This window comes from Hyaena hyaena, unplaced genomic scaffold (genome assembly GCF_003009895.1).
Source record: "Hyaena hyaena isolate Hyena2069 unplaced genomic scaffold, ASM300989v1 scaffold_43, whole genome shotgun sequence".
Taxonomy (NCBI): domain Eukaryota; kingdom Metazoa; phylum Chordata; class Mammalia; order Carnivora; family Hyaenidae; genus Hyaena; species Hyaena hyaena.
The window spans coordinates 1,760,789-1,784,648 of record NW_024080675.1 but is presented as its reverse complement, the minus strand read 5'-3'; the positions used below and the strand labels follow the sequence as shown (position 1 = coordinate 1,784,648).

Here is a 23,860-nt window from a genome sequence, read left to right as displayed (position 1 = left end):
ACCAGAGTGGCCAGGCAGGGACACTGCATTATTACCAAACAATTAGCATCATTAGGAGAAATTATAGTAGAGGTAACTCACCTGCTCTGCCACCATGAGTGAAATATCTAAAAGAGGGGAAATTTGCAGCAAGAGGCATTTCAGCTCCTATAACACAATGACTGGTGTATTATTCATTATATTTAATTTCTGTTTAAAAAATTATTTTCTAATAAACTTACAGGAAGAAAAGTGGGCAGGCCATATCCTCTAGTAGGACCTGTTCTGTATCATAAATATCTCCCCCTAAGTGCTGGGAGAAGGAAGAGAATCTCCTGCAGTGATAATCATAGCCCATTAATCTATCTGACTGGGGGGAAAGGATACACAGATGTGGGTGTTACACTCAACTGTGGCTAACTCAATAGGCATTCATAAATGTCTGTAGAATTAGGTTATGTCCTTCTAAATGCCCAAAGCTAATATCCTTCTTTCTCATTTCCTCTTAACATCAGAAAGCAGGATCTTTTACTGCACTCCCCCTCATGGAAAATAATTAAAAGCCATTCACAACAGTCTCATTTTATTATAACAAACATTTGCTCAGAGATTAGCATATACCAGACGCTGGGATAGATTCTAAGGATGGAAAGAAGATTATGATTGGCACCTGCCCTCAAGAAGCTCAGGAAACACCTGGTGAGTGCTTTGTTTCCTTATAATTTCTCTCCTTTCAGCTACTTTCCTCCTTGTTGTACACCCTAAATGTTGCTTTCTTTGTCCTTGGATTATAGTTCAGCTTGGTCTCGTCACTGAAGATTCTCCCATCTCCTCTTAACCGAGACTTGGCTTTCCTCTAAGGTCTTGAAATCCCACAGATCCCCCTCCTTTAGAGAATATTCATCTGCCATGACCTGTGTACCTAGAAACCAAAAGCTGTGGTGAGAATTCATCCTGTTCCTTACTATCATATCCAAATCACTACTCTTCCATATTCATGTAAAGTTTCTCCATGATCAATAGAAATAACACTCTACTCTTCTTTATTTCTTAAAATAGATTTAGGGGAATTTTTATCTAGTCTCCAAAAAGTCTAGGTGTTTGTGGGACAATACAAAAATACTGAGTAGGCAGATGGATACACACGGGTGAAGAGCCCAAGAGACACATCTGGGTAGAGCCAGAGACTGAAAATCAACAACTTATAGCCTGAAGAGGAGGTTGAGAAGGAGCAATTTGGAAGCAGAGACAACTGTGAGAAGCAGCTTTATAGAAGCCCAGAAGGAGAAAGTCTTTAAGTGGGAGAAGTGAAGAACATCATCCCATATCATATGCTGTAAACACTGGAAAATTTCCACTGGACCTAATGATTATTTGGTCATTTGAGACCTTAGTAGATACATTTTCAATGGAATAGTGGGGAAGAAGCCAAATGACATGGGTTTAAAGAGTCATTAGAAACTTACAATCAAGATGGCAGATCGAGGTAAGGAGTAGTGAGTACTGCCTTTCTATACAAAGATAGAAATTCCAGGCCAAAAAAAAAATGTTTTTAAACATATCTTTAATATATTTTCAATCTTGGGGTGCCTGGGTGGCTCAGTCAGTTAAGCATCTGACTTTGGCTTGGGTCATGATCTCATGGTTCCTGGGTTCAAGCCCCACATTGGGCTCTGTACTGACAGGTCAAAGACTGGAGACTGCTTCGGATTCTGGGTCTCATTCTCTCTCTGCCCCTCCCCAACTTGTGTTCTGCCTCTCACTGTCTCTCAAAAATAAATGTAAAAAAAAAATTAATATATATGTATTTTTTTCAATCTGAAAAGTAAAAAGGAGGAAATTTCAGATGTCAAAAATAGGAGGGAATCCAAAGCAGTTAGTAGGAATCTAATTAGGAGGAGAGTTTGTAACCCAAAGAGAAATGCACCTTAGGGGTTGCAGTTTTAGTATTTGTGTGAAGATATAAGCTGAGGACACAGGCTCTGTGCACAGTGGGGAAAACTGGAACTGAATTTTTTTATGGAGCCAAGAGCTTGGCTTTCATGTGAACTATGTCAAAATAACCAGGGTATCTCTCTCTGTGATCACACCAATTCTTCCTAGGTTAGCACCTCCAGTCACCACAGATTACCAATGTCAAGCTTGATGAAATCAGTAATCTTCCCAGTTTCTAAATCAATCTGAATGGTGTCATTCACCATTCACTGATGAGGGGATCAGGATAGTGGATGGTAATGAGCATCATGGGTCATGAGATCAAGGATTCCTTTTGTCCCAACAAAGATCTTTCTCACTTTGTACAACTTATACTTGGACTTCTCAAGTGTAATCCCAATGAACAGCAAAGTGACCCTTGGTGTCATAGATCAGATAGAAATTTTCCCCACTCTGCATTCCCTATCAAAATAACACCAGCATTCTTCACAAAGCTAGAGCAAACAATCCTAAAATTTGTATGGAATCAGAAAAGACCCCAAAGAGCCAAAGCAATCCTTAAAAAAGCAGACCAAAGCTGGAGGCATCACAGTTTCAGACTTCAAGATGTATTACAAAGCTGCCTAGAGGAGAAAGCAGGAAACAACATCCTTGATCTCCACCGCAGCAATTTCTTTTTTTTTTTTTTTTTTTTTTACAAATAGTTTATTGTCAAATTAGTTTCTACATAACACTCAGTGCTCATCCCCAAAGTGCCCTCCTTCATGCCCATCCCCCCCTCCCCCCCACATCCATCAGTCCTCAGTTTTTGTCAGCATTCAAGAGTCTCTCATGGTTTGCCTCTCTCCCTTTCCCCCACCATTTCCGCCCTTCTTCTCCCCCTTGGTCCTCCGTCAAGTTCCTCCTAATCCTCCTATACGTGCAAACATATGGTATTTGTCCTTCTCTGCCTGACTTATTTCGCTCAGCATAATACCCTCAAGGTCCATCCATTTTGCTACACATGGCCAGATTTCATTGTTTCTCATTGCCATGTAGTATTCCATGGTATAGATAAACCACATCTTCTTGATCCATTCATCTGTTGATGGACACTTAGGCTCTTTCCATGTTTTAGCTATTGTGGAGAGTGCTGCTATGAACATTGGGGTACATGTGCTCCTATGCCTCAGCATTTCTGTATCCCTTGGGTAAATTCCTAGCAGTGCTATTGCTGGGTCATAAGGGAGTTCTATTGTTAGTTTCCTGAGGAACCTCCACACTTTTTTCCAGAGGGGCTGTACCAGTTTACATTCCCACCAACAGTGCAGGAGGGTGCCCGTTTCTCCACATCCTCGCCAGCATCTAGAGTTCTCTGATTTGCTCATTTTAGCCACTCTGACTGGCGTGAGGTGGTATCTCAGTGTGGTTTTGATTTGTATTTCCCTGATGAGGAGGGATGCTGAGCATCGTTTCATGTGTCTGTTGGCCATCTGGATGTCCTCTTTGGAGAAGTGTCTGTTCATGTCTTCTGCCCATTTCTTCACTGGGTTGTTTGTTTTTCGGGCGTGGAGTTTGGTGAGTTCCTTATAGATTCTGGATATTAACCCTTTATCTGATAGGTCATTTGCAACTATCTTTTCCCATTCCGTTGGTTGCCTATTAATTTTCTGGGTTGTTTCCTTTGCTGTGCAGAAGCTTTTAATCTTGATGAGGTCCCAACAGTTTATTTTTGCTCTCGATTCCCTTGCTTTTGGGGATGTGTCAAGTAAGAAGTTGCTCCACCGCAGCAATTTCTTACTTGACACATCCCCAAAAGCAAGGGAATCAAGAGCAAAAATAAACGATTGGGACCTCATCAAGATTAAAAGCTTCTGCACAGCAAAGGAAACAATCCATAAAACTAATAGGCAACCGATGAAATGGGAAAAGATAGTTGTAAATGACATATCAGATAGAGGGTTAATATCCAAAATCTATAAGGAACTCACCAATATCCACACCCAAAAAACAAACAACCCAGTGTGAAGAAATGGGCAGAAGATATGAACAGACACTTCTCCAAAGAGGACATCCAGATGGCCAACAGACACATGAAACGATGTTCAGCATCCCTCCTCATCAACGAAATACAAATCAAAACCACTCTGAGATACCACCTCACGCCAGTCAGAGTGGCTAAAATGAGCAAATCAGAGGACTCTAGATGCTGGTGAGGATGTGGAGAAACAGGCACCCTCCTACACTGTTGGTGGGAATGTAAACTGGTACATTCCCTCTGGAAAACAGTGTGGAGGTTCCTCAAAAAATTAACAATAGAACTCCCCTATGACCCAGCAATAGCACTGCTAGGAATTTACCCAAGGGATATAGGAGTGCTGCTTCATAGGGGCACATGGACCCCAATGTTCATAGCAGCACTCTCAACAATAGCCAAAATATGGGAAGAGCCTAAGTGTCCATCAACGGACGAATGGATCAAGAAGATGTGCTTTATCTATGCAATGGAATACTACATGGCAATGAGAAAGAATGAAATCTGGCCATGTGTAGCAATATGGATGGACCTTGAGGGTGTTATGCTGAGCAAAATAAATCAGGCAGAGAAGGACAAATACCATATGTTTGCACATATAGGAGGATTAGGAAGAACTTAACGGAGGACCATGGGGGAGAAGAAGGTGGGAAATAGTGGGGGAGAGGGAGAGAGCAAACCATGAGAGACTCTTGAATGCTGAGAACAAACTGAGGACTGATGGGTGTGGGGGGAGAGGGGGAAGATGGGCATGGAGGAGGGCACTTGTGAGGATGAGCACTGGGTGTTATATGGAAACCAACTTGACAATAAACTATTTGTAAAAAAAAAAAAAAAGATGTATTACAAAGCTGTAATCATTAAGACAGTATGGTACTGGCACAAAACAGACACTCAGATCAATGGAACAGAATAGAGAACCCAGAAATGGACCCACAAATGTATGGCCAACTCATCTTTGACAAAGCAGAAAAGAATATCCAATGGAATAGACAGTCTAATCAGCAAATAGTGCTGGGAAAACTGAACAGTGACATGTGGAAAAATGAACCTGGACCACTTTCTTACACCATACATGAAAATAAACTCAAAATGAATGAAAAACCTAAATGTAAGAGAGGAAGCCATCAAAATCCTAAAGAAGAAATCAGGCAAAAACCTGCTTTATTGGCTGCAGCAACTTCCTACTCAACACGTCTCCAGAGGCAAGGGAAACAAAAGCAAAAATGAACTATTGAGACCTCATCAAGATTAAAAAAAAAAAAAAACTTCTGCTCAGTGAAGGAAACAATCAGCAAAACTAAAAGGCAACCAATGGAATGGCAGAACATATTTGTAAAGCACATATCAAATAAAGGGTTGGTATCCAAAAAAAAAACTTAAACTCAACACCCAAAAAACAAATCATCCAGTGAAGAAATGGGCTAAAGACATGAACAGACACTTCTCCAAAGAAGACATCCAGATAGCCAACAAATACATAAGACGATGCTTAATGTCACTCATCATCAGGGAAATACAAATCAAAACCACAATGAGATACCACTGCACACCAGTCAGAATGGCTAAAATTAGCAACTTAGGCAACAACAGATGTTGGCGAGGATGTGGAGAAAGAGGATCTCTTTTGCACTGTTGGTGGGAATGCAAACTGGTGCATCCACTCTGGAAAACAGTATGGAGATTCCTCAAATAATTAAAAATAGAACTACCCTATGACCCAGCAATCACACTACTAGGTATTTATCCAAGGGATACAGGTGTGCTGTTTCAAAGGGGCACAGGCAACCCAATGTTTATAGCACGATCAACAATAGCCAAAGTATGGAAAGAGCCCAAATGTCTATTGATAGATGAATAGATAAAGAAGAGGTAGAATACATGGGCCCTCTTCATCCCCCACTACCTCCCTCAAAAAGGTGAGGTAATCTGCCCTTCCCACTAAGGGAAGGTAACTTCGCCTGAAACAATCTTTTCTTCCCTTTTGTAAATAACTTCCTTGCTCCACCCTCCTGTTATATATAAACATTCCATTTTGTACAATTCCTCAGCGTTCCACTTTACCTGCTAGAGAGGAAACTGCCCAATTTGTGAACTGATTAATAAAGCCAATTGGATTTTCAAAAAAAAGAAAAAAGAAAAAAAGATGTGATACACACACACACACACACACACACACACACACACACACAGGAATATTACTAGGCAGTCAAAAAGAATGAAATCTTGCCATTTGCAACTACATGGATGGAACTAGACTATATTATGTTAAGCAAAATTAGTCAGTTAGAGAAAGACAAATATCATATGACTTCACTCATATGAAGACTTTAAGATGCAAAACAAAGGAACATAGGGAAGGGAAGTAAAAATAATATAAAAACAAAGATGGAGACAAAACATAGAGAATCTTAAATATAGAGAACAGATGGAGAGTTGCTGGAGGGGTGTGGGTGGGGGGATGGGCTAAATGGGTAAGGGGCATTAAGGAAGATCCTTGTTGGGATGAGAACTGGGTGTTATATATAGGGGATGGATTGCTGGAATCTACTCCTGAAATCATTATTGCACTATACGCTAACTAACTTGTATGTAAATTGAAAATTCTTTTTAAATCATAATAAAAAAATAAGAAAAAAGAAAAAGAAATTCTTCCCAATCTTGTCAACACTGATGACATCGATAAAACTGTTAGAGTAAGCTATATCAGTTTGGACCTTGCCATCAATCTTAATAAAATGCTGCATTCAGATCTTTACTTTGTCTCCTGTTAAGACATACTTAAGTGTGTTTCTTAGGAAAATAATGAAAGGAAGACATTCTCTCAGCTTATGGGGTTGAGCGGCAAACACACAGGTCAATTTATCCAGCATCCAATGCGTTGGATCTACTACATGCTTCAGATGCTTCTTGGGACCATGAGTCATGGCTGCTCTAGACATGAAAAGAGAACCACGTAGCCTGTGAATTTCTTATCAACATTCACCTACCCTTCAACTCAGAAATTCCACATATGTCTACAAAAAGATTTGTTCATATCAGCTTCATTCATAATAGTTAAAACCTAAAAACAGTATGTATCCATCACCACCAGAATAAATACTGTGGCATACTCATGCAATAGAATAATATTCAGTAATAAAATGAAACCACAAATAAATATGAATCTCAAGAACATTATGCTAAGTGAAAAAGCTTTACACAAGAGAACATGGTATATGATTTCATTCATACAAAATTCTAGAACAAGCATATGAAATTATGATGAAAAAGAAATCAGAAAAGTGTTTGTCTCTCAAGGTGGATATTAGGGGTTGCCTGGGAAGGGGCATGATGGAATTTTCTGGAGTGATGGCACTATTTTATATCTTGAAGAGAGTATAGGCTGTCACAACTCCTAAAAATGATATATTTTAGTTTCATGCATGGTGTATATTTTATTTCAAAAGAGGAACTCTAAATGTATATTGAACCCTAGCTAATCACATTCAGCCTAAATGTTTAATGATGAACAACTTACTCTGAAGTGCATCAAAAAATAAGATGGACACTGGGGGGTCTGAGTGGCTCAGTCAGTTGAGTATCCAACTTCAGCTCAGGTCATGACCTCACCGTTCATGGGTTCAAGCCCCACGTCGAGCTCTGTGCTGACAGCTTAGAGCTCGGGGCCTCCTTCAGATTCTGTGTCTCCCTCTCTCTGCCCCTCCCCTGCTCACTCTCTCTCTAGAAAATAAACATTTAGAAATTTTTTTTAAAATAAGATAGACAAATAGATAAATAGATGTAAGATAAAACAAATAAAGTACAGGGTGGGGGAGAGTGTAAAGTGGGTGATGGGCATGGAGGAGGGTACTTGTTGGGATGAGCACTGGGTGTTTTATGGAACTACATTATTAAAAAAACTATATTATATTAAACAATATTATATTATTAAAAAATACAGTGCAATGTTAACAAAGAATCTAAGTGGCTGGTATAGTGTTCACTGTCTGTACAAGTCTTTCAGCCTTTCTATATATTTGAATTATTTTCATATCCATCTGAACTACTAATTTTTAAAAAAAAGGAAAGGGACACCAGGGTGGCTCAGTTAGTTAAGTGTCCAACCCTTGATTTTGGCTCAGGTCATGATATGATGGTTATGGAATCAAGTCCCACATCAGGCTCCATGCTGTTTGGAATTCTCTTTCTCCCTCTCTCCCTGCTCCTCCCTCACTCATATGCTCTCTCACTCTTTCTCTCGCTCTCTCTCTTGCTCTCTCTCTCTCAAAAAATAAATTAATATTTTAAAAAAATAAATAAAAAGAGGACAAAAATTTCAAATTCGAAATTTAAAAACCCTCTACTACATATATCAAAAAACACTGGATAAAACAAATAAATGATTTTATATATATCCTTTTAAATGAGTAGCTGTCAAGTGAAATGTAAATAGATGCTCAGGGACCAAAAGTAAAGACAGAACGGAAAACCAAATACTGAGCACAATGATTTCCCACTGTGACCACCCAAGCAAAGTGGGGGTGGGAGGATGGAAAACCAGATCAAGTCCGGGTCAATAGAACTTTTGTTGTCATGCTGAGGGATTCTGTGAGCAGTCTGGAGGAGTAAAAGTTTAAACAGGTGCATGAATTACTCTAGGTTCTGGGAATATGGCAATGAAAAAAACAATAAATATTCCTTAAGGAGCTAAATTCTAGTTATGTAAAATTGGCAAAAGAATACATACTTTATTTTGTATGTTAAAACATAGATTTTTTTTTTTTACTCACCTTTATCTCACTTTGGAGCAAAAGGAGAATGGTGCAGGGCAGATGTAATCATTATAGGAAATATATGAACTGTCAGCATTACTTTCCAGCATGGGACCTTGGAGACATGTACTATTAAATTGAGGTAAGGGGATATTTCAATAATTTTCAGCCTTCTCAGAAAATCCTTTAACATTTTCTTTTCCACTTGACTTCTTCAGTTTAGCAGTGGCATTGGAACCTATAAAATGTTACTCTAATCCAATTCTAACATGACTTTTATGAAAAGAATCTTATTTTTCCTTTAAACAAACAAAAGATTATAGCGTCTAATTAGTACTGTGATAACTCTGCTTAGTTACTTACTGCTGCATTAAGAATTACTTCACAATTTAGAAGGTTCAGACAACCAATATCTATTATCTCACAGTTGACTTGGGTCAAGAATCCATGGATCTTAGCTTTGGTATAAGACTTCTCATAAGACCAATCAAGCTGTTGGTTGGGACTGTAGTTTCATCTGAAGGTTCAACTGGCAGAGGATTTGCCTGTAGGTCCCCTCACATGGTTTTTGGCAAGATTCAATTCCTCACAGGCTATTGTCCAGAAGCATTCTTTAGTTCTTGCCGTGTGGGACTCTCTTTAGGGAAGCTCACAACATGACAGACACTCAGAGTGAGGAAGTGAGAGAGCACAAGAATAGATGCCTAAGATGGAAACCACAGTCTTTTTGTGACCCAATCTCAGAAGTTGCATCCCATCCCCATCACTCCTACCATATTCTGTTTATTAAAAATTAAGCCCACACTCAAGGGGAGGGAATTGCACAAGAGTATGAATACCAGGATGGAGGGACCATTGTGAACTTTCTTAGAGGCTGCTTACTACATCGACTTTTGACCCTAAACTTCTATCTTTCCAGTTTGATTATTCAACCATGGTCCACCACAAACATTTTTCTTTATCTTTAGGACATTCAGGCCACTGAACTTTCTATTAGTTAACACCACCACCTCCACCATGCTGTTCACTTCCCATGTTATTAGTTTAGATTACATGGTCTGTCAGTTTAGTAACTTTTTCACCAGCATCTTAAACTCTTCTGCCCCTCTACTCTCTGTCTTTTCATAAACCCAACCCTGAATGAATACATCATCTTTTCCCTCTGTGCCTGCATCTTGCTGGCTAAATCATGCTGGAGGAAATTGTGAAAAAGGCCAGATTCACCTTTCTCTCTATACCTTAATGATTTCCTACCCTACCGGAGCCCTGACAGTTATATTATAACCCTATATGCTATAACCATAATCCTGGCAGTTATGCTATATGGCTTGAGTCAGCTTGCTTGCTACTCTTCACCATTTATAACCTTCTTCCTTCAGCAAACACACCCTCATTCTCCCAATTTCAATGTTAAATGCCCCCACTTCTCAAAAGACAAAGTCAACTATAGGGGTTCCTTTAAATTTCTGCCACAAAGACCTGTTTACAATTACTGCCATTCTCTCATCTATTACACCTTTTGAAATAGTGCTGAATCCTATCCCTGGTCACCTTTCTCAGAAGCTCACCATTATTGATTTTATCTTTTCTATCCTATATCTTCATCATCTTCTCTCTATTGAATCCTTCACGTAAGAATTTTTTTTAATCCCGGATCCCACTTCCCATTCTATCAACTGCTATCCTAGATTTCTCCCCTTCTTCATTGCTGATCTTTAAAGAATTTACTAAACTCACTACTTTTGTTTCCTTCAATCCTATTCTTTCCTCAGCCCAATCCATTTCTTTCCCCTCCTGACATTGCTGAAACAGTTCTCACTAAGGTAACCAGTGACCTTCATATCACTAAAGTCAATAAATATTTTTCACTCTTCATAGTATTACATCTCTTTGAGGCATTTGCTGTTTTTATTTGTTTGTTCTAAAAACATGGAATGCTTCACAAATTTGCCTGTCATCCTTGCATAGAGACCATGCTAATCTTCTCTGCATCGTTCCAATTTTAGTATGCCAAAGCGAGCACTCTTTGTGGCATTTGAAACATGTTTCCCTTGGCTTCTGTGATGCCACATTCCTGATTTTCCTCCTCTGTCTCTGTAGTGGCATTATTTACCCTGGAATCTCCTAAACACATTTCTATATTGTGTTCACTTTCTTCATGATGAGTCCTAACTCCCAAGGCAAAGACCAGGGTCTGCCTTGCCAGCTTCCCTTGCAATCAAGTGTAAGCATGGGACATTAAGTCCCACTACTTACTGCATCCAAATGAGAGTTGGAATTAGAAGAAAATGCTAGAAAGAAGAATACAAGTCAAACTAATTTTGCTTGCATAGGTTATTGTGAAAATTAAAATTTGGTAATATCCATAGAGCAATTAGAATAGGGCCTGGTGCAATGCAAGTAGTATGTAAGTATTAGCTATTATTATTCTGAAAGGAACATTGGTAGCTCAAATAACCCAAAACTATACTAAAAGAGTCCTATTATCACCATGTATCAGCCAAAAATTTTCACCAAATATAAGACACACAAAACCATCTGAGGACCTACTACCATGGCTATATTGCTGGTGAAGATCATGGAGAGATCAACAAATAGAGAAGCAGATTCATGTTTAATATGAATCATAGAAAGTTGGAAGATTCAGTGTGATTTCAATCATGGTATCAAATGCTGAATCAATATTTCTGGGTATGGCCAGCTACAAGAGGACATGGCCACACTTCGCACATGGAATTTTTTCCCTCAGAAATTAAAAGAGGAAGGAGTAGGGTTAGGGGAAGAGACTTTGGACTAGAGGGCAGAAATTAATTCAATTAAATAGAGACATAAGGACTTCTCTCCCTCACGTCCCCCAACCCCACCAAGCTATGACTGTAAATTGTCAACAAGAGCATTTTTTAATGGATTATTGCCTTGCAAGACAAATTAACTGAGTAATATAGAAAAGTATGTGTATAATTTTATATAATCTATATATCTGTAACATGTAACACATTATCTGCTTCACTAAGGTGTGATACGGAATAAACAAATTCATAAGGTAGAGCAATGTGAACAATGTCTGGCACATCATTGTCGTCTGTTTGTTTTCAGTCATGTACTCTACACCCTGCCATTCCCTTTTACTGCTTAAAAATGGTTGATGCAACTGAACTGCCTGCAGTTCAGGGGCTTGTGACTGGAGAGATGCTGCACAAGAAAAGAAAGAAGAAAAATGAACTCTAGGGGGTTTATCTTTGAAGCTAAAGTCTCCCACTCCCCACTAATCTTTCTAGGAAGCTATAACAGAGGTTCCTTAAGAGAAGCTGTGGGCAGAGGTCTTGAGGGTGCCCAGGGCATGACAACATGCTTATGGCTGGATCCGCCTACCGCAGCCTGGCTTTCCACCTCCTGCAGTGCCTGCCCCAGGCAGAGCCTTTCTCCCCAACCCACACCAGAGAGCCTCAATCTCCATAGCTTTGTGAGCAGCAGCTTTTTATAGCCTCAACCACACAAATGATGGTCCAGCTGCACCCAGTACATCCAGGAGAACAAGGTAAGACTTTCCTCTCTGTGTTCAAATTAACATTTGGGCAAGATTCAGAATTGAAAATCCAGAAGAGTAACTCCTAATGGTGCTTGTAAGTCACCGGGGGAACCATTGTGACACTGTTCAGATAGCATTGGTTTGTTTACATTATACATGATCTTGTTATCACAAGATTTCTCTCTTCACCAGCATGGGATCTACTTACCTCTGCTCTTCAAATGCCACTTTGTTTACTCATTGGCCATCCTTTTCTCAAAAATACCATCTCAGCATCAGCTGAGGCCTCTTCTGTGGCCACCTAGTAAGTTACTTGGTAAAATATCTTTCAGTAAGAACTATGTAGAATGAATTATCAGAAGCCTTGATACTATTTACCTCTATAAAGTATTGGCTTTTACAATACTGTTCTAATATTACTATTATGTATCATCCCAAGAAGGAAGAAAGTAAAGAAGAACATAAAGAAATCAGAGCACTACAGCTCTCCACATAGTTCACATTCAGGACATAAATGCAGAAATGACAAAAGATGAATGCCAGGGAGTTGTATCAACCTGTGAGCCAAATGCCAGAGACTAATTCCCTTAATTTTCTGAGAATTGTGAACAGTGCTTCAGGCAACCAAACCTTATTCTTAGAGCAAGTGAAAGAATATATAAAGCAGGGGACCACCATTTGTAGAATATGTATACATAAAAAAATGTAACAAATGACAGAAAATATGGAATTCCTCAAGGTCCCTTTTGCTCTTACCTTATTTGTAAGAACAATAATACTTGAACTGCACTCAACCTCCCAATATCATAAAGAAGAAACTGAAGTCTAAAATATGGAGAAAAATATTAAGAAACCCTACAGCCAGTTCAAGTTAGTTCAAGCCTCCAAACCCAGCTGAATGAAACTTTTGAGTAACCAGAAGCACAAGCACACAAACAATGGTTTCCTGATTCTGCTCATAAGGGGAAAGAAATAAATTATTTTAAAAACCATTGTCTAGCAAGCTAATGATGCAGAGTCTGAGCTAACTGTAGATAGGTTATTAAATACATGGGTTGAGAGTATCTAGAAAGGAGTGAGTTAACCACAGGGAACCAGAGACAGGTAAGCCAAATGGAGAAAGGGAGGAGCAGAAGATAGTAGAGGGAGAGAAAGAGTACAAAGATAAATTGTGAATGCCTTGGAAATGGACCAAAAGGATTATAGGATGTCTTTAATGAAAATCAAGTGTGTTTAGCATATCTTCCAAAGAGATCCAGTTCTCCAGGGGTCTTCATGCCTTTCATGACCTTTGAGCTACTTACGACTCTATAATTTGTAGACAATTTATAGAAGTGCCAATTAATTTTGTCCAAAATTGTATACATGAATTTTTTCTCATGGAGCATCAGTTGATTTTCCCCCACCCATGTAAATAAACCTGTTTTGTACTTATGAAGCAAATTCATCTCAGTATTCTGGGTGGCCTCTATGGCCCATATAAATTTCTGCTATCTGGACTCTCCTTTGAACTTGTAGCATCTTACTAGTACCCACATTAATTCATGAGTTGAATAAAATCTTTAATTTCTAAAAAGTTTATATTGTACAAGAGGCATGGCTTTTCATTTTAAAAAAATGCATTTCCTTTTATGGGAAGATGGGAGGGAGTTCCAGACAGAAGTAGTGACATCTTCACTGAGATACCACCTCACGCCAGTCAGAGTGGCTAAAATGAGCAAATCAGAGGACTCTAGATGCTGGTGAGGATGTGGAGAAATGGGCACCTTCCTGCACTGTTGGTGGGAATGTAAACTGGTACAGCCCCTCTGGAAAACAGTGTGGAGGTTCCTCAAAAAATTAACAATAGAACTCCCCTATGACCCAGCAATAGCACTGCTAGGAATTTACCCAAGGGATACAGGAGTGCTGATGCATAGGAGCACATGTACCCCAATGTTCATAGCAGCGCTCTCAACAATAGCCAAAACATGGAAAGAGCCTAAGTGTCCATCAACAGACGAATGGATCAAGAAGATGTGATACAATGGAATACTACATGGCAATGAGAAAGAATGAAATCTGGTCATGTGTAGCAACATGGATGGACCTTGAGGGTGTTATGCTGAGCGAAATAAGTCAGGCAGAGAAGGACAGATACCATATGTTTGCACGTATAGGAGGATTAGGAGGAACTTAACTGAGGACCATGGGAGAGGAGAAGGGAAAAAATAGTTGGGGAAAGGGAGAGAGGCAAACTATGAGAAACTCTTGAATGCTGAGAACAAATTGAGGACTGATGGATGTGGGGGGGGGGAGGAGGGAGACGGGCATGGAGGAGGGCACTTGTGGGGATGAGCACTGGGTGTTATATGGAAACTAACTTGACAATAAACTATTTGTAAAAAATAATAATAAAGTGATGAAAGCAGGAAAAAAAGTAGTGACATCTTTTTAAAATATGGAAATGAGGGAAAACTAATGTGTTGATAGCAGAAATAGCACTTGCACTAGTGGGGAGATGAGGCTGGAAAGAAAGGTGAGCAAAAATTAGGTCAGTGGAAGTGAAAAATGTATTATCTTAACAATTAGCACCAGAATTCCTCTTAGGGAGGTTACTATAATTTTTTGAGCCAATACTTGGACTGCTGCTTATGACAGTCCAAAGAGTGTGAATGTCAGCAGGCACCATGGTAAATATTTTAGAAAGTGGCTAGACTGATTTTCCTAAAGCAAAGAAAAAAAAATATGTTTTAGCGCCTAAAAAGGGAGGATAAGAGGAGAATCAGGGATATGATGTATAGTTGGAGACCATGTAGGATAAAAGGCCAGTAATGTTGGAGTAGTTAAAAGGCATTTCAAAAACGGAATAGCTAATGTTCAATTTGAAGCCATTTGCACTGATGCAGTATAAATCTTTCCAAAGTTAGCTTTGTGTCAGCTAATTTTATGGTCAAATTCTAGGGGTTCCTTAAATGTGTATAGTACTTAAAAACAAGCAGAATTACATATCTGAGTTGCTGTGGAGGCACTACCCACTAAAACCCGAGCCCAGCAGTAGGCAGAAACACAGAAATCATGGAGAGAAATACTAGAATTTCCTAGGGTTGAGGTGACTTTATTTAGGTCTCAGTGAGTAATAGATCTACAGCTGACATGTGGGTTACATAAACCGAAAATAAAGAGTTTCTACTTGGCCTTGGAGATGATAGAGAGTCACTGAGGTGACTGGCACGGCAAGATAGCTGTGTCCAGAGGTTAGGGGATGACATGAAAAATGCAATCAAGTGCTCAATCAGGTTGGGAAGGCAAACTGAGTTGCAAATTACAGAGCATTTTCATTTGTGAATGGGGAAAAGTATTTTACATGGAGGCATTAAAATTAAACTCATTAAGCCCAGGGCAAAGAACAGAACTGTGATCCACAAAATGATAGAGAGAAAGGCCAGGCAGCTGTTCAGATCGCCAAGTCATTGTTTCATACTTCTAGTTTCTAGCAGAAAGGGAAAGTCTCAAATACCTTCCCGCATATTGTCAGCATTTAAGAAATCATCTTAGCATTAGTGCAGGGGAAAATTGGAAATGATGTGTGAGCTGCTTCCTAGGGGATGTTGGCATTTTCCAGAAATGGTTTATGAAAGGACCATCTTTCTTATCAACCACAAACACTTTTTCAGGATCAGCTTACACTAAGACTCAGTTGATGTGGAGCTAGCGCAGAACTGAAGAGCAAATGAGAAAAATATATATATAATCTCTCCTATTGGAGTTTGGTCAGCTTTGTGGTTGAAAATATGAGCTTTGAAGTCAAGTAGAACCAATTTGAGACCCAGTTCTATCCTGTACTCACTGTATGATTTTAGGAAAGTTATTTAACTTCTCTGTGACTCTGTTTTCATCTAAAAACAAGGATTAATAACAGTAACTTTCTTAAGAGTAGAAGGATTCAACAGCAACACCAATGATAACAAAAGCTAAGCACTTAATATTTGCCACACTGTGTAAAGCACTGAGTTTGTAGGAATAGGCATTCCTGTTCTCCTATTCTGTTTAATCCTCTTGGGTTGGTTCTTTCCCAATCTGGATAATTTCCTCATACATATGTGCCAATCCAGTACTTTGCTAAATACTTGTTCAGGCATTGGTCACATTTCTTGTGCTCAATAGCCCATGTGGTTAACAGCACATGTTTTGAGCAGTACAGATATGGAACGTTCCTATCATCACAGAAAGTTCTATTGGAAAGTGTTCTAGAGCCCAGATTTGTCAAACTTCAAGCCTATACTCAGTCTGTCAGTGTGTGTAAAAATTTATTATCTGAAGATCTTGTCAAAGTGCAGATTGTGATTGTGATTCTAGAGTTCCAGATAGCACCTGACAATCTTCATTTCCAACCTGTGCCAGGTGATAATAATGCTATGGGTTAACAGATAACATTTGAGTAACACTGTAAACCATTGGATATAAGATTTCAAAATTATTAAGTTGGTATGTGTTTCTTTTGTAGGAAAACATACTGAAACAAAAAATCACCTGACAATGTGAAAAGATCACTGTAACATTTTAAAACATTTCTTACTTGTTATGCTTTGAGAGCCTAAGTTGCAACTCCAACATTATACACAAGTTAATTTCCTAACCAATGCAGGATTATTCCTTCCAAGGGCCTTCCTTCCCCTCTACTTCCCAACATCCCCCAGAAAACTCAAGGAGTGAATGTGCTTTACCATCAGGGGTCCCAGAACTTTTCCAATGCAGAATTGGGAGAATGGGCAAGGAGAGTAAGAAAAGAGTATATAGGGTATGGGGAGAGGAAATAAGATCTCAGTAGAGACCTGAAGGAATTACCCCTTCTAAGAATCAGTTGGTGTGGGGAGCATTGTAAAGCCTAGGGAAATAGAATGCCAAAAGGTGGTGCAGCTTAAGCCAAAAGTGTGAGAGATGTGGGTAGAGATGTGTTAATGAGATGATTATGTCAGACCTTGTTGGCCCAGTTAAAGGTTTACTCTATCGAAAAGCAACAGGAACGACACAAAGGATTTTAAAGACAGGAGTCATAGGATTAGATGTGCATTTTAGAAAGATCATTTCAGATGCAATGAAGAGACTATATTAAATAGCCTAAGCCCTGAGGCACTGGGACCAGTTGGTGACGGTAATGAAAAATTAGAGAAGCTAGGGGATATTTATACCTTTATAGGAAGTAGAGTGGGAGCAGGTAGATCAGGCAGAAAGACATTTCATGTTGGCTGTCAAAGTCACTTGACTACCTGGGATCTTAATTTTCTCATTTTAGAGAATGGCATCATACCTGGCCCTACAGAGTCCTCCGTCCCTTATCATAATAATACAAAGCCCTATTATGAGCAATGTATTCAAGGTAAAGTAAACTTCTAGTATTCCAGGAAGAATTTAAATTGTTTAAGATGTAGTCACTTCATTTTTGTGAAGTGTGTCTCTTCTAAGGAACAAAAGCGTTTTATTAACACTGTCTCATAAACCTTTTGGTTCCCTGTGAAGCTGTACTAATCAACAAGAACAATCGATTGACTCAATAAAAGGGTCAAACATTCATTGGCTTGTTGATGAAGTATCCAGAGAGACAGGGATCTCTCCTTTGAGAATTTTCCACACCATCAACATTGATAAGCCAAATGCATCCTCTAAGCCACCTTGAAAGATTGAGATTCATATTTGAGAACTCCAAGGATCCATAAATCAAGAGCACCAGTGAAAAACTATGATTGAGAGTTTATTTGTAAAAAGTATATATGTTTTCAGCCTGTTATTAATCACTGATATCATTTTCATATATACATTTCCCCTACATTTTTTTAGTTTGAAATAGCTTTCATGCATAATTTTCATGCATTAATTTTATCATAATTATCATATCTAAAAATGCAAAGCAATAGATTCTTTTTCTATTGTTAAAATTGTGTCTTTGTTCTTTCTTCAGAAGATCTATACCTAAACACTTCAATCTTTTAAGCACTCATAAAAAAAGTGATTCCGTTTTGAGGATATTCAGTGTCTGCATATTTTAATTAAATATCTGTAGAATTCATAAGGAACATAAGACAATATATATCTTTCATACACACACATTCATAGGTATACATATACACAGATATGTATATATACCATTCTAAAAAAAATTAATTAACTTTGGTGGAATATTTGTAATTCTGCCCCCTAAGAGATTAAAGGTTATTCAAAATCTAGATTTCATATCAGACTGTGAAGTTTGGTTATACATAAACTCAATGAAGTTTAATAGACCAGAAAGGATACCTTCCAAATTCAAAGTCAACCATAGGGCTAAGAACCTACAATCATTGGAATAACAAAGAGCTGAAATTCATTGAAGTCTTGTCCAAATTGTGTACTGGAAAAGAGGTGGGAGGTAGGTATCATAGAGATTCTAATATGTATTTAATGGTATGTCATTGTTATTTTCATTTGCAATTCCCTAATGACATCCGATGTTGAGTATCTTTTTTATGAGGTTATTTGCCATCTGTCCAGATCTTTTGCCCATTTAAAGGGTTAAGAACCTCATTTTCAGATGAGGAAACTGAGACATGGAGGGGCTCCACAAATTGCCCAAGGTGACACAGCTGGGGTTGAACCCAGGCTGGAGGGATCAAGGCCTACAGTTATAAACACTATCCTGTAATGTCTTCCAGATACAGGTTTGGAGCTAAAAACCCTGGGTGTGCAGGTGGCTGTGCAATTTACATGGTTTCTAATCCTGGGTAAATTATTTGATCGAGCCTCAGTTTCTTCTTTGGTAGCATGAAGAAAACAGTGTTGCTGTTAGGATTAAATGAAACAAAGTAGAGAAAGTGTTGAACTTGTTCTCGGAACATAGCAGCTGCCAATAAATGGTAGCTATTATTAGTTCAACACCACATGAAAGAGTGAGAGAGGCCTGCCTTACCCATAAGAATTAGCACCTGCCTGGAAACTAAAATAGATCAGTCTGGGGCTTTAAATTCTATAGAAACTCAGACATTTCTTGGTGAGGTTTTCACAATCCATTGTCAGCTGATACCTCAACTCCTTACATCTAGTGCACACAAAGGAACAAAGAGGGCCCCAGTTTCTTAAAGGAGGAATAGAATTTTCCTATATTCAATTTTACTATATTCAATTTCCTTTTCCTGTTCATCTTATCCTTCTGATGGCCCTCCAAAAAAAAAAAAAAAAAAAGTCACAGTTGTATTAACCTTGCAGCTAATGAAGAATGCCTGTAACCAGATGTGTCCTGCTTGCCTCTACTGAAACTAGAATGGTAGCAGAAAGGGTAGACATCCAAGCAATTGCACCCAACATGCATGAATGACTGTCAGAGGATGCAGGGTTCCTCCAAAAACTCAGGAGTTGTGAACGCTCTTAAGGCCATATTCCTCAGGGGTTGGTTCCCAAACCTGTTTGATCACCAGAATCTCCTGAGATGCTTTTAAAAAGAATAGATTCCTAAGTGCTCAGCTTAGACTTAACTGAGTCAGAATCTCCTAGGGGTTGTGAAGAGAGTAAGGGATTCTGTACCTTTAAAAGTTCTGAGAGGCTCTAGTGATCAGGGAACTGCTGATACAATGTCACTCCCATCTGATGTTTGGAATCCTGTGTTTGTGTGTGTGTGTGTGTGTGTGTGTGTGTGTGTGTGAGTGTGTGTGTGAGAGAGAGACAGAGACAGAGAGACAGAGAAATAAGGAGACAGAGAAACAGAGACAGAGAAAGCAGGCAAGGACTGCAAGGAAAATGGAGCATTATGGGATGTAAGACCTTTACAATTCTACAATTTATTGTACTTTATCAGTAAAAGTAGATCCTCTGTGTGTGTGTGTGTGAGTGTGTGTGAGAGAGAGAGAGACAGAGAGACAGAGAGATAAGGAGACAGAGAAACAGAGACAGAGAAAGCAGGCAAGGACTGCAAGGAAAATGGAGCATTATGGGATGTAAGACCTTTACAGTTCTACAATTTATTGTACTTTATCAGTAAAAGTAGATGCAAACTGATTCAGAAGTAACTGAAAGTGTTTCCTTATGAAAGTGACCAAAAACAAAGCCTACCAGTTCTAAAAGGAAAAAGATGCTACAAGGAACCTAATCTTCAGTCCTCTCACTTTATTCTGGTGTTGTCTCACCTTTAAAACATATTTAGATAATGACTCTTAACTAATTTGGATAACTTTTCCCTATGAGAGTTAACGAAGTTAAATAATTTACTAAATATTTGGAACCAAAATCTAAGTGCTTTCCCTTAGGTTTTCAGGTTTCCAGAACTTCAATGATTTAATGATAAATTTGCATTTAGTAAGGCAATAAATTAATTCATTATGCTTGGAAGAAATCCAGTTTCATGGGTTTAAACTATTATTTAAACTCTGCAAATACTTTGATTTTGATTTTTAAAGTTTTGTCTTTTGATTTTTATTTATTCATTCAATAAGCTTTTTTTTATTTATTTTTGAGAGAGAAAGCATGTGCACAAGCAAGGTAGGAGGAGAGGGTGGGGGACAGAAAATCTTAAGCAGGCTCTGTGCTGGTAGCAGAGAGCTGGATGCAGGGCTCAAACTCACAAGTCAGATCCGAAGTCAGATGCGTAACCTACTGAGCCACACAGGAGGTCCCCAGTAAGCTTTTTTTGAGACTTATTAATACTATGGAACACTACTTCTTGGTGTTACCAAGAAAATGAGGTCCCCATACAGATAAACAGAGGTGGAAGGGTTGAGGAGCAGCTGGGCTAGGAGAGAAAAGAAACATTGAGCACTTACTCACTGCCCGTCTCATTTATATACAGTATTCTATTTAATACAATAATCCAATGACATAATTTAATCACTAAGAACTAAAACTAACAAATTTCCTAAACCTATGTTAAGCAGTTGTGGAACTGGACATACCTTCCTGTCCCCATGTTAGACGATACTGAAAAGAAGCAAAAATTACCTGCTTGCCCCTAGAAAATAAGACTATGAACCAACTAAAATAGGTTAATTCCAACATTAGCTGCATGCTTGTCTCATTAGGCCCACCAACCTGATATTATTGTCATAGTATCTGCCCCTCCTCAACAAGTTCTCCACCTTAAAGGCTGTCCAGCTTATCTAAAACCTATAAATACCCTCCCCTGACTTCTCCTCTCTGAGATATTACTCTCTGTCAAGATGATGCTCACCCTTTCTACAGTAAATCCAATACACATAGATTTGTTTCATCAATAGGTTTTGTTTTGTTTTGTTTTGTTTTGTTTTGTTTTTCTGGTGGCCTTTTGGGGAGTCAACAGTCAATATCACTCACTATTCTTTGATGAAGAAATTTGCCCAAACTCATCAGCTATTATGAACTACCTTCTTCAAGAGCCAAGTGTTAAACACAGCTGTGACCGACTCCTAAATTCCTATTCTCTCCCCTGAGTCCACATTTAGGCATCTGTGCTAGATGAGGTAAAGCACACACAGGTGTTTACTGTACATTCTCAGATGCTCTCCAGCAAGCAACTTTAAAAGGGATGGCAGTATTAAAAGTGACAATCCATAAATGCAAAGGAAATTCAAGTCCTTAAATCAAGTCAAGATATATCTACTGCCATCTGCTCTTCACAGTGACACAGCAATAAAACGCATAAATAAATGACTTAGAGACCATAAGGGAGTTGCTTAAATGAGTCCCACAAACAGATGCAAACAAACAAGAACTGAAGTCTAACTATTGATTGATAACAATAATGAAAGCTTAAAATTTTGCACATGATCCTTTAAAAAATTACATAAGCTCTCCTCTGTCAGGGCTCATAATCATGTGCTCGTAATCATAGACTTTTGGGACCTAAGCACTGAATGGTTATTGAAAATATAAAATGTCCAATAAAAATGCAACAGTATTTCAGTTTCAAATGCATTAAAGATCCTGTGTTGACTTCAAAATGGAACCAGGTGAATAGAGGCACTCTGTGGCACACAGAGGAGTTAGAGTTTGGTCAGTAGTTCCAGACAGTTTGATTAGTTCTGCAAGGAGGTAAAGAGGCAAACATCTTAAAGGCAGAGTCGCATGAAGGAAAACAATGAACCATTTGCCAAAAAATATAAAATATGTTCTAGATATGCTGGCTAAGGGCTCCCAGCTCAACCAGTGGGGTTCTAGGGTCAGGATGAAAAGATGGGGTCAGGCCATGGTGCCTACTGACTCTGCCATTAAGGAGGGTCCAGAGGGACACAGACTGGGTGGGGATGCAGGGGAGGGGGTGGGGCTGTTATAAGAAATCTCCATAGCAGGGAAAGTTTCTGTCAACTCCTGGTAGGAGTTGACATTACCATCATTACATTACTATTACACCATGACATTTCCATCATTAGCAGTGAAAAATGCAAATTGTACTGCTGTTGATGAATGAGTTAATAACAACAGCAGCTAGTACTTTCTGGTAGCATTTATTTCATGCCAGGCAGTATTCTAAGCACTGTACATATGTTAATTCATTTAAAGTTCACCCTATGAGCACCTATGAAGTAGGCACTGTATTATCCTTATTTAATATATGAGGAAATTGAGGCACAGGGAGATTAAGTGACTTGTCCAGGCCTAACAGCTAGTAAGTGGCAGAGCCAGATGAATCAATCAGTCAATTAACAACCCAACCACTTGTGGTGATCTGTCTTAGCAGGCAGAAGCACATGCTTTTTTCTGCTCTAATGATGTAAGGAATCTACTCTATGCTCAGCAGTCTACCTCAGACCTCAGTACTGAATACTCAGTACTCATATGGATTTAGGCTTCTCCCCTTGCTATATGGCATTTTGTGCTTATATATCACTTACAAGGCACAACATTTCTTGCATTTTACCTGCCATTTCATTAGAACAATGGGGGGGGGGTGTCTAACATAAACTGTGCTCTTAAAGTGGCTTTAGGTTAGATGGCCAAAACTGATTTGTCATTTTTTATTCATGTTCAGAATTATAATTTGTAAATTTTAATTTAGAATCATAATTTTAAGGATTATCTTCAATGTTTATATTCAGCATAAAATTTTTTGTCTCGGAACAATCTCAAACTTACAGAAAAGTTGTAAGTGGAATTCAAAGACCTTTTATTCCTGAGGCATTTGAGAATAAGTTGCCAACCTGATGCACCATCAGCTTCTAAGTGCTTTAGTGTATAGTTCCTGCAAACAAGAACAGCCTCCCACAGTCCACAATGCAACCATCACAGCCACAAAGTTAACACTGACACTACACTACAGTTTAATCCTCAGACTCCAATTGTCTCATTACTGTCCTTTATAGATCTAGTTCACAATCACACATTGCATTGAGATGTTCTGTTTCTAGTCTTCTTCAGGCCAGAACAGTTCTGTCTTTCTTTGACTTGCATGGCCCTGAGATGTTTGAAAATGACCTGCCAGTTGTGTCTCTCAATTTAAATTTTTTTTTTAGTGTTTTATTTATTTCTAGGAGAGAGAGAGAGAGAGACAGCGTGAGCAGGGGAGGGTCAGAGAGAGAGGGAGTCACAGACTCTGAAACAGGCTCCAGGCTCTGAGCTGGCAGTCAGCACAGAGCCCGATGCGGGGCTCGAACCCACAAACCGCGAGATCATGACCTAAGCGAAAGTCGGACGCTCAACCCACTAAGCCACCCAGGCGCCCCCGTGTCTCTCAAT

At 38.9% G+C, this 23,860-nt stretch overlaps 1 non-coding gene and 1 pseudogene across 1 annotated transcript; both read right to left on the bottom strand.

Annotated features, from left to right (window-relative positions):
• Positions 1-1,996: 1,996 nt before the first annotated feature.
• LOC120230502 lies at positions 1,997-6,855 on the bottom strand (annotated as a pseudogene).
• Positions 6,856-10,605: 3,750 nt separating this feature from the next.
• LOC120230546 lies at positions 10,606-10,711 on the bottom strand. Its single transcript, XR_005528072.1, has one exon. It is a non-coding gene; the product is annotated as a U6 spliceosomal RNA (small nuclear RNA).
• Between the last annotated feature and the right edge of the window lie 13,149 nt (positions 10,712-23,860).